The sequence below is a fragment of the Capsicum annuum genome, chromosome 12, assembly GCF_002878395.1.
Source record: "Capsicum annuum cultivar UCD-10X-F1 chromosome 12, UCD10Xv1.1, whole genome shotgun sequence".
NCBI classification, from domain to species: domain Eukaryota; kingdom Viridiplantae; phylum Streptophyta; class Magnoliopsida; order Solanales; family Solanaceae; genus Capsicum; species Capsicum annuum.
The window spans coordinates 172,091,774-172,102,202 of NC_061122.1; positions in this window are offsets into that span (position 1 = coordinate 172,091,774).

Genomic DNA, 10,429 nt, shown 5'->3' on the forward strand with positions numbered 1-10,429 from the left:
TCATTGTAAGTCATGTACTCAAATATGAATCATAGGATAGGAGGTTTCATACGTACGAAAAATGGTTCACTTCCTAGATTATAAACATATAGGGTATTACAACTGAACATCGTGCAATCTGACCAGCTCCTTGATGTAGAGCTTGGCGTAATCCTTAGCTGAATAAAAGGTATGAACTGGAAGGAAATAAGATGATTTGGTCATCCTATCTACAATGACTCAAATTGAATCATGCTGATGACGAGTTCGAGGTAAACCCTTCACAAAGTCCACGTTCACAACTTCCTACTCCTAGGTAGGAATAATGAACTCCTGCATGGACCCACTAAGCTTATGATGCTCTATCTTAACCTGCTAACATGTAGAGCACTTAGCCACAAACTCTGCAATATCTCTTTTCATCCCACTCCACTAATAGATTTCTCATAAATTATGATATATCTTAGTGGCCCCTTGATGAATAGAGTAACGCGCGCCATACGCTTCTGCAAGAATTCGCTGCTTTATGTCATCTATGCTTGGAACACAGAGATGACCTTGACAATGAAGGACACCATCTCCTCCTTGGGAGAAAACCTCTATTTCCTGATTCTGAACTGACTCTTTTATCTTGACAAGGCTAGGATTGTTATCTTGCTTTTCTTTCACCTTGGAAACTAGAGATGATTCTTAACTACTCTGAACATATACACCTCCCTCTGAAGAGTCGACTAAGAGAAAACCTAGTCTGGGAAGCTGGTGGACTTCTTAGACTAACTTCTTCTTACTATTATCAACATGAGAAATACTACTCATGGATAGTCAACTGAGAGCGTCGGCCACCACGTTGGCCATTCCCAGATGATAAAGGATACTCATGTCATAATCTTTCAAGAGCTCTAACCACCATCTATGTTAAAGATTGAGATCTTTCTAAGAAAAGATATACTGAAGGATTTTATGATCTGTGAAGACATCTACACGAACACAGTATAAATAATGCCTCCAAATCTTTAAAGCAAATACTATGGATACTAATTCAAGATCATGAGTAGGATAATTCTTCTCATGGGGTTTAAGCTGTCTAGAGGTGTAGGCTATGACCTTATTATGCTGCATAAAGACATAACCTAAGCCCGCTCTGGATGCATCACAATAAACTATAAAATCTTTTGAACCATCTGGAAGAGCTAGAACTAGAGCTGAGGTGAGTCAAGTCTTTAATTCCTGAAAACTCTTTTTGCATGAATATGACAACTGAAACTTGACATTCTTCTAAGTCAATCTGGACATAGGAGATGCAATTGAATAAAATCCCTCAACAAACTGTTTGTAATGGCCAGGCAAACCCAAGAAACTCCTAATATTAGATGGAGAAATAGGGAGAGGCCATTTTCTTACAGCTTTGGTCTTTTGAGGATCTATCTAAAGCCATCACCAAAAATAATATGGCCAAGGAATGCTACTAATCATAGCCAAAACTCGTACTTACTGAATTTGGCAAATAAATGATGATTTTTGAGAGTCTGGAGTACTATTCTGAGATGGTTTACATGATCGCGTTCAGTACGGGAATAGACCAAAATATCAACTATGAAGATTATGACAAACATGTCCAAGTAATGCTTGAACACACCTTTATCAAGTCCATAAAAGCGACTGTGGCTTTGGTAAGACCAAATGACATGAGTAGAAATTTGAAGTGCCATACCGCATATGAAAAGTTGTCTTTGGGATGTCACATTCTCTAACTCCGAGCTGATGATAGCCAGATATGAGGTCTATCTTAGAGAAATAACTGGCACCCTGAAGTTGGTCAAATAAGTCATCAATTTTGGGAAGAGGATACTTGTTCTGGACCGTGACTTTATTGAGTTAACGGTAATCTATATATATTCTGAGTGAACCATCTTTCTTGCGCATGAATAAGACTGGTGTGCCCCGCGGGGAAACATTGGTCTGATGAATCCCTTATCTAAGAGATCTTTCAACTATTTTTTTAGTTCCTTAAGTCCTGTTGGTTCCATTCTGTATGGTGGAATAGAGATAGGTTGATTGTCTGAAAGAAGATCAATACCGAAGTCTATTTCCCTTTCGGGAGGAATTCCTGAAAGATCTTTGGGAAAGACATCTGAATATTAACTTACAACTAAAACTGATTCAAGACTAGGAATCTTGGAACTGGAATCTCTGACATGAACTAAATGATAAACACATCCCTTAGATATCATTTTCCTTGCCCAAAGGTAGGAAACAAGATGACCCCTGAAAGCGGCTACACTACCATTCCACTCTAGGACGGGTTTATTCGGGAACTAAAACTGAAATATTCTGTTTCTGCAGTCGACTATGGCATAGTGGGAATAAAGCCAATCCATGTCGAGAATGACATCAAAATCAGTAATCTCTATTTTGACTAAGTCTGCTGAAGCGACTTTTAGAAATATCATAATCGGGCAGTTCTTGTATACCCGTCGGACTATGATGGTTTTACCTACTGGGGTAGAGATTGAGAAGGGCTCTTCTAGAATTTTGGGACTGATCCTGAAATCAACTGTTATATAAGAAGTACAAAAGACAAGAAAGCTCCTAGATCAGCAAAGCGTAAACATGTACATGAAAGATCTGCAATGTACCAGTAACTACATCAGGAGAACTTTCCTGCTCGTGTCGAGTCAGAAGAGCATAGAGATGATTTGGTTGTTGCCCACTAGTAGCACCAGAAGTGGCAACCTTTTGATTTGGGAGACCGAACTGAGCTGAAGAGTGATTCTGTTGACCTTGAGGACCTAGCTGCGGATAGTCTCTAACTCTATGGCCTGGTTTGCCACAACCAAAACAAATGCCACTACCTACTCTACACACACTCGGATGGTGCTTATCGCAAGTCTGGCAAAGAGGATAGGTGCGGGCACTACTAACACTACCTTGAATCTTAAATCCTGGTGCTCTATCTTTGTTACCCTCTCTGAACTTAGGAACTGTAGCACTGGCTATAGAGAGAGCTAGAACTAATGACTTAGGATGAAATTGACAACGGTTTCCTCCTTCTAATTTAGGCTGAGTGACGTTGAAACTACCTATCTTCGCTTTCTTATTCTGCTTTTCCCTCTGCTTAATTTTCTGCTCTTCTATCTGCTGAGCATGGTCATAAGTCTAGCTAAGGTCATGTCACTATTCAGCATAGCGGATTTGCACTCATTAACCATGCTATCGTTCACCCTTGAAGCAAACTTACTCATCTTGGATCTATTGTCTGCAACCACATGAGAGGCATACCTCGCTAATTGAGTAAACTTAAAAGAATACTCTTTCACTGTCATATTGCCCTGCCTGAGGTTGATGAACTCTAGCACCTTGGCTTCTCTAAGCTCTTGGGGAAAGAATCTGTCTAAGAATACAGTGATAAACTCCTCCCACTCTATAGGACCTGCATCATCTGATCTTTTGAACTTTCACTGTTTGAACCAAGTATGACCGACATCCTACAACTGGTATGCAGATAGCTCAGCACTCTCAATAGTAGTCACCCCCATGGCGTCTGTCACTTTCTAAACTTTATTAATGAATTCTTAAGGGTCTTCATCTACCTTAGACCCAAGGAAGGTTAGAGGATTCATTTGGGTGAAGTCCCGAATTCTAGCTGCGGCTGAGTTGGTACTGGGTTGGCTGGAAAAACTGTTGGCCATTCATTATGAGCAGCGACTGATTGAGCAAGAGTGGTAAATACGGTCCTAAACTTTTCATGAGAAACATGATTTCCCAAGCTAACCCATGACTGATATCTGTACCTGTATACTGCATAAGATAACATAATAATGTGGAAATATGCACCAAAAGTCCATAAGGTTCGATCATGAACATAACTGAATAACGTAACATCTGTTTGGGGTAATAGAATACCCAGAACAAAACTAAAGTCTAAAACACAATAGTCTGTATCTAGTCTGCATCTAGTCTGAAAGCCTCTATTGTCTGAATAATCTCAATAAGAAGATGATAGGATATGTCCCCAACTAACTACAACTAATAAGCTAATCAATGAGATAATAGAAAATCATTATGTCCTCGAAGGATGACGACTCACTTCTACTCTGACAGCTAAAACTGGAATCTACTGCTGATCTAGAACTCGTGTCTCTGAACCTATGGTGTAACATAAAAAGAAAGCATCATAGCCAAATATGTCAGTACATATATACCGAGTATACATGTGAGGTAGGCTATATGCAATGGGTCACATGCATGAGTAATTCTAACTGGCTGTCTAACATGTAACAACAACAAGAACAACAACAACATACCCAGTGTATTCCCACCTAGTGGGGTCTGGGGAGGGTAAAGTATACGCAGACCATAATACTACCTCAAGAGAAGTAGAGAGGCTATTTTCGATAGACCCCCAGATTAGGACTAATAACAGTATAACAAATACAAAAAGTAAGCGGATACAAACTAGTATGGTACACAAAACAAACTAACAGTATAACAAACACAAAATATAAGTGCATAATAAACTAGTACGGGATGCACAAAAAGCCAACACCACTAACCCCAAAAACTACAGCCCCAACACTACGAACAAGAAACTCCAAACCCAAAGGAGCACTTCCCTATTACTACCGTCGCGCTCACACCCCATAACCCTCTACCCTAATCCACGTCTTCTACACCTTCCTATTATGGGTCATGTCCTCTATAAGCTATAATTGCTCTATATCATGCCTAATCACCTCTCTCCAATATTTCTTTGGTCTATCTCTAGCCCGCCTAAAACCATCCATAGCCAGAGTCTCACACCTCTGCACTGGAGCATCAAGGCTCCTTCTTATCATATGCTCGCACCAATGTAGCCTTATTCTCATAACTTATCCTCCACCGAGGCAACTCCCACCTTCTCCCAAATAATCTCATTCCTCGCCCTATCTTTCCTGGTATGTCCACACATCTATCACAATATTTGCATCTTCGCCACCTTCACCTTTTGGATGTGGGAGTTCTTAATTGGCCAACACTCCGCTCCATATAGCATAGCCGTTAGGACTACCACTCTATAGAACTTACCTATAAGATTTAGGGGCACCTTCTTATCACAAAGAACTCCCAAAGCGAGCCTTCACTTCAACCACCCTACCCCAATACGATGCGTGACATCCTCGTCAATCTCACTATTACCCTGAATTATAAACCCCAAATACTTAAAAATCTCCCTTTTCTGGATGGCTTGAGAGTCTAGCTTCACAACTACTCCATCTTCTTGCGACATATTACTGAACTTACACTCCAAGTACTCCGTCTTTATTCTACTAAACCAAAAACCTTTAGATTCAAGAGTCTTCTCCAAACCTCCAACTTATCATTAACTCCACCCCAAGTCTCGTCGATCAGAACCACATCATCTGCAAATAACATACACCAAGGCACCTCCTCTTGAATATGTCGCATCAAAACATCCATCACTAAGGAAAACAGAAATGGGCTAAGAGTCGATCCCTAGTGTACCCCTATCAAAACTGTAAAGTGCTCCAAATCTCTACCTACCATCCTCACACGAGTCTTCACACCATCATACATATCCTGAATTGACCTAATGTATGCCACAAGAACCCCTCTAGCCTCCAAGCACCTCCATAAAATCTTCCTAGGAACTTTGTTATATGCCTTATCTAGATCAATAAACACCATGTGCAAGTCCTTCGTCTCTTAAAACTACTCTACTAATTTCCTCACAAGGTGAATAGCCTCAATGGTCAAGTGACCAGGCATAAAACCAAACTGATTCTCAGATATCGTCACTATCCTCCTCATCCTCAACTTTACCACCCTTTTCCAAACCTTCATAGTATGACTCAACAACTTAATACCTTTATAGTTGTTAGAACTCTGAATGTCATATGAGAATACATATATAAATATGTAACTGTAATTGACAACGTGATTTTGTGATTTTTTGAGTCTATATACTGATAACGTGAGATGTTAGTAACTGATATGACTGATAACATGAAGGATTATATCTAAATAATGTTGATAACATTGGTGATAGTATCTGACAGACCTAAATCTGATAGAACTATCTGAGTTCCATACTGTATCTGAGTTGACTGTATCTGACAGTCCTGAAATCTAAAGAACTATCTATGTTCTATTACTGAGACTGATTGACTGTATCTAACACTCCTGATTCTATAACATAAAATTGTGGGAAGTAGTATCTAACTGACATACCCCAAATGTGCCATAATAGCTGAGCTGGAGTCCAATCTATACCCTTATTGGAAGGGTGTAAATACTGTGCCACTGGTAAGGACAACATATGAGTAACCCTCATATAACAGGTAACTCTAGCGAGAATGGTGGGAACCCTCACATAATAGGTTAAGCTACCTCATCTACCCTCATATAGCAGGCTACGATATCTCAACCTATGCTAGCTACATAGTTCTGGAATGCAAGGATTGCTTCTAAGAATCACACCCTCATATAACAGGTAAGTCCCCATCCTTGGGGTCACTCGGTGATAATTCCTAATCCCATCTAAATGGACACTGAACATGATTTATGGAATTAAACTGAGTAGGGACTGAGTTACTAAATTTTTGTAGCTGACGGAATACTACTGATATATGACAACTGACTGAGTCATGAGATCATGGAGATTTTTCCTGAGTCATAAGACTATCTGAAGTCTAAGAGTTCATAACTTGACTGAGAGTATCATGAAAACATGACATGGATCTAGGGACACAGCTAATATTTCTGGTACAAGTACCCCCAGGACTAGATGGAAGGAAACTGACATGACTTGATATTCTTTAATATATGATAATCACCACAATACGTTTATTGAAGTATTTCATCAAATGTCTAATAGGAATAAACTTGTACATTTATGAGGATTTTCATGATATTATGCTAGTTAGGCAAATTTCCTTCATCTAGGCATTTTATCAAACATATGGTAGTCATAGTACATGTAAACATCATGGTTCACTTCCAATTTCATCATATAAGGTTTTAGTCATGAGATTTCGTAAATCTCAACCCATATAGAATTTATCATCAAATCATGGAATAGAAATCAATTCCTCATTTATCAACATGAAAGACAACATACAAAGCATGAACACATGAAGAAAACCCATAACTTGTAGTTGAAAAGTGATTCTTGGACTTCATGAACGAAAGGAGCCCATGAATGAACACTATGTGTAACTTAGATCGTGATTTTGTGAATATTGATGGTGAAACATTCCTAAATTTGAATCCCCAACAGAAACCCTAACTTGTTCTTAAGATACACTTGAGAGAAACTAATATATTTTGGGTGAAAAGTTGCTGAATCACGTGTTAAAGGGCTTAAGTAGGGGTAGGAAGTTGACCCTTTTAACCCTGTACAAGTCATTAAATTTTCAGTAAAATTTCCTAAATTGGGCCCTTGGCGCGACGCGGTGTTATCGTGTTGTGTCACCAAAAATTGACAATTGGGAAATTGCATGGTGGTGCGACGTGGAGCTATCGCGTTGCCAGCTTGTCTACAACCTGGAAGTTTGGCGTAATACGCCAGTATCATGGAGCAACACTGGAATTTGACAATTTTCATTTGAGCTATCTCCGCGATGCGCTGAAGGCTCAGTTCAAACGCTGTGTTACTAAAAAGGACGTAACTCTTAGCCTAAGTGTCGGATTGAGGCGAATTATATATCGATGGAAAGCTTATTCAATTTTCCACGTGATAGGAAGTGAAAATTATGGAAGTACCACGTGTATAAGAATGAATTCTTATTTCAAATCAAGTTCTAACATCCTTGAGATGATTTTCAAGCTAAGAAAAAGCACGGAAATTACAATACAACCACATATATATACAATAAAAATCATGTAATTACGATAATCAATACAACTACCATCATTAGAGTATATAGCAAAAGAACTTACCACGGCGTCCCATACTGCTGGGAAGTACACTCAAGGAAAATAGACAAGAACTCATCAAGACGTCTCATACCATCAGAGAGTACACCAAAAGATCAATTCATCAACATATCAAGGCACAACTGCACAAGAAACTCACCAAATCCGTGGGTTGTACATTTCCTTCTTGGCCTCTTACCGAGGTCAACAATCATAATCAAAACTACAATTTGACATAATAAAGCCGATATCACCTTAACATGGTTATGTTGTTATTTAAACTCTTACTCATTATTAAACTTCATGTCTAGACTATACTAGCTAGCCTCTATTTTTATGAGCCACTAATTTGAAATTCTAATAGTTTACTAGTCATCAAATCAGGAAAAGCTACAAGTTACTAGCACTATTATTTGTCCACCCATCACAAAGCCATCTACTAGTTAGACTCCTAATTATATATGTCATCAATTAAGCCACCACGGCATCACATACTAGATGTCAACTTAACCACTCCTTATACAATACTAGGTCTATTATCATTGAGGATGTCACAACCTTATGGACTAGTTCCCTTATTTTAGCTAAGTAAGGTCCACCGACTAGTTCACTAGGCTTCTAGTCTACAAGTTATAGTCATTTATTAGAGACAACTAGCTATCACATAGGCCACTTTACTATGTAAAATTCCATAACATAACAATTTATCCAAGTCAGGTAGATTTACAAGGTGAGCCCTTGGTACAACACAAGATTACACATATCAATTAGCCTTAACCCGATACTCGGCATAATCTACTTCTAGTTACTAATTATTGTTACAAGGGTCACACCTCTTAACTAGTGATTAATGACAAAAATGCATAGTAATTTACCAAGGAAGACATCATGTCCTAAGCACGCAAATAGGTTTAGCCACACACGACATAACCTCAGATACATCCATGTATTCATATACATACTTACCACACATAATATTATCATATCATCATTACCTCTTATGAATTCATCAGGAATCATCATAACATCATTATATCCTCTGGATTCACCGGGCATCACCATAACATCATTATATACTCCGGATTTACCAGATATCATCATAACATTATTATATCCTCTGGATTCATCGGGCATCATTATAACATCATTATATCCTCCAGGTTTACCAGGCATCATTGTCACATTAACACATCTTTCAAGATAATGATATACACATGAATATATAGTCAAATCAATAAGCATATACAACCCACAAAGATACAATATAAGTTATGTAAAGTAACAAAGAACATCGTACTTTACTATTAATCATCACTACATAATATTAGTAGATGATTAATAGTAACACATAACATCGAACTTTACTATTAATCATCACTGCATGAGCATGAGTATCTAAATGATATACGTTATCACCAATTTCCCAAGTTAACATGTTTATTAGAAAGTTAATCATAAGTTAAGTGCATGATCTCTAGATGCCTCTTTTTCTCCCACTTTTCACAATACTTACCCCAAAGGGAAATCCTTCACATAACCATTAGCTTAATCATTAGGCTTGGATCATAGCAAGTGTGATACCATAATTAGAGGTTCCCTTGGTGAACTTATGAATAAGCTAAGCGATGGCATAACCATAGGTTTAATTTACAAGACTTTTCAAGGCTATCCATGTCATGACAATAAGATAATCAATCAAATATACACATTATCCAAGCATTGATCACATGCAAAAACAACAACCGGGTTTAACCATTATAACCTCAATAACGTAACTTAGACGCTTCTCAAGTATCTAGGTCACTATGGAATTAAATAGTTCAAACTTAAGGTGGGTCAAGTCAAACTCCTAAGCCCCCATAATTCCCCAGTTCACTTCTACAAGACTAAATTCTGGAATTAGGATAGGTTATCATAATCACACCATAAGGTCTTATCAATCCTTACTAGACCCATAAGAAAAAATCTTCTTAAAGTATCCTTTCTTACTCACCCCAAACACTAAGGCTAATTCATAACTAGTCATGTATAGGTAAACATACTCTTAAGGTTAGTCAACAACGTCATTATCCTCTACTAGAGAAACTAATATATTCTTATACTATACATGTAACTACAAGTAGAACTATCCAATGTTCTAGACTATAGTCAAGCATCACATTTTACAAGTTTAATAACCTACAAGGGTCAACTAATGCCAAGTATCATCATTTACCTATTTATAATCTAAGATCCCTACCTAATCTCACAAGATATCATAATTATACTAAAATAAAGATCAATCTTACTACATGTAAACCTAACCTACCTTAAGTCCAAATTGCTCACGAACCAATGAGTTTTGCCTTCTTTTTTCTTGAAGATTCTTCCACGAGCCAAGCTATCAACAACATAATCTAAGAATTAATACAAGAATGACAATACCTATTATGGCACCAAGGTATCGGGGGTCTAAGATGACACCAAACCCCCTAGTGGGACCCACCTTTGGAAAAATTAGCTTTTGAGACCAACCCATTGCTCAAGTATCATTAGG